The 2,500-nt window shown below is 40.4% G+C and overlaps 1 protein-coding gene across 1 annotated transcript in view; it reads left to right on the forward strand.

The window, feature by feature from the left end:
• rapgefl1 (Rap guanine nucleotide exchange factor (GEF)-like 1) overlaps positions 1-2,500 on the forward strand; it is a gene marked incomplete at its 5' end in the record, with an annotated part of 55,561 nt that overhangs the window by 25,627 nt on the left and 27,434 nt on the right.

Here is a 2,500-nt window from a genome sequence, read left to right on the forward strand (position 1 = left end):
GATGCAGCTCTAACTAATAGTCCCTCCATTTTTGCAGTCCTTGCATAATATAATAATAATAATAATAATAATGAATAATGTGCAGATTTTAATTTAAAGGCAGGGTAAGTAATGTATTGTTGTTAAAGTTGTTTTACATAGCTCTATATTCATTGCTGTAGAGTGTTTGTTCAGCAAAAGGAGTCTCCGTGTCTCTCCAGCTCTAAGCTCTATTAAACAGAATCCAACTTGTGCGCAAGCAGAGCGCGCAAGTACTGCTAAATGGTGCATTTGTGACCAGATTTGCCTGAGAGACTGCCATCACGCAAATTCCAGCTTTTCACCAGAGGAGATTTTTTTTTTTTCAAAATGAGTTAATAGCACAGGAAGACTCTTCACATACTACAGCATGTCTGAAATAAGTGTCAGAGCTGAAATCTCAAATCGACATGTAAATATGAAATAAATGCTTAACCCATTTTGGGAGGGAACCCCTTTTGGTGTTAGCATTATGTTATGCTTTAGCTATTGAAAAATCGAAGAATGACTGACATAGAAACATAGAAAACTGTCATTTTCAAACAGACATTTTTCTAATCTGATCTCAGGTCAAAATGGGTTAAACATGTTAGCTAGGTGTAATGTTAGAGACCACAGAAGTGAACCTTTCAAGCCTGTTTTCTCAACTCGCTGTTTCTCTGCAAGGCATTACCCTATAAAGCCATATCTCCAAAACCGGTGGGTCAAACTGAACAACCAATATGTCAATTTGAAGCTATGATTCCCTGCTTTCACATGACATGAAAAAACTAAAATTCTAAAAGAAAATCCAATGTCAGTCACATTTAGTCACATTTATATAGCGCCTTTATCCAAGGCGCTTTACATAGACTGTGCATTACATTTAACCATTCACACACACATTCATACACTGAAACCATGCAAGGCACCAACCTGCACATCAGGAGCAATTGGGGGTTCAGAGTCTTGCTCAAGGACACTTCGACACTAACTCTGGGGCAGCCCCGGGTTCGAACTGGCAACCTTTGCGGTTGCCATCCAGCCGATCTACCCCTGAGCCACCTCCGCCTAACTACTGTATTACAACTGCTGTTCTAAATATATACGCAAGTAATTAAAGCTGATGAATGTGATACTCTTCTGGCAGAGGTTAATTAATTCACAGACAAACACAGGGACAAATACAGAGCAGGACTTTTCAACCAGGCGGTCCTTGAGGGGGTTCCAGCCTTCCAGGTGGTCCCCAGCTAAATGATGGAGAGTTGGTAACCGAATGGACCCGTAGATCTTTAACCCATTCTGACCTGAGATCAGATTCATACGAGGTTTCCGCCGGACACACACACTGGTCTGATGAACCCATTCTGACCTGAGATCAGATTCTAAAAATGTCAGTCGTTCTTCGATTTTTTTCAAAAATAGCAGACCTACAAGCTCGTATCGCGCCACTCGGTGGCGCGATATGAGCTTGTAGATCTGCTATTTTTAAATAGATAAAGCATAACATGATGCTAATACAAAATGGGTGCCCGGTCAGAATGGGTTAACTCTTGAGAGTGTAAAATGAAACCAAATGGACCCGTACAAGAGTTCAATTATTGTTAAGCATCTGCATTGCTTCGTTTACAAGAAGTCTACATAATTAGAGCATGTACCAACAAAAATCTTATCTAACGACCACAAAATATTCTTTAGTTTTCGGTCTGAGAGGCTAAGCGAAGCCCTAGATCTTGCGCCACCCCTTAACGCCTTATCCCTAAACGTATTTGCCTTTTGTTACTATTTTAAATCATTTTAAAATAGTACAAATAGCCGATCTACAAGCTACTGTAACAACGTGTCGATGTAGGTTGGCTAGTTGAACTATTTTTAAATGTTTTAAAAGAGTAATGAAACGGTGGTCCGTGGCTCAAATGCCGAATAAATAATGGAACTTGATATGAAAAGGGTTGGAAACCCCTGACATAGAGATAACTGTACAGAGGTTTCTGCCCAATAGCCATAATAAATAGTGCTTCAACCATTTAAACCAAAACAATATATATATGTCACTTGAAATGCTTTAACCCATTATGGGCGGGAACCCTTTTTGGTGTTTTAAGCATTATGTTAAACTTTTAGCTATTGAAAAATAGCAGATCTACAAGCTCATAGCGCGGCACCGAGTGCCGCGCTACGAGCTTGTAGGTCTGCTATTTTAGAAATTTCGTGAAAATGTGGCGCAAATCTTTATATATATTCTTTCCGAGCGAACGTTTTTAACTCATATCTTTGCTTCTGGGGGAGGTCCCTGCATGGAACAACATATTTTCAGATGGGGGTCGGAGGTAACCTGACGCTGCCAGATCCAAGAAGCTTGCTACACAAATTTGTTTCACAGCTTATTGGGATCTGGGATCTCGGAAGCAAATTCGATGACGGGGCTGTTCCTTTTTTTCAAGATACTTGGTAGATGATTGGATGGGACCGTCTGTCTATCACCGTGTGGGCGTGCAAACAC

The sequence above is a fragment of the Protomyctophum parallelum genome, assembly GCF_964188405.1.
Source record: "Protomyctophum parallelum genome assembly, chromosome: 13".
NCBI classification, from domain to species: domain Eukaryota; kingdom Metazoa; phylum Chordata; class Actinopteri; order Myctophiformes; family Myctophidae; genus Protomyctophum; species Protomyctophum parallelum.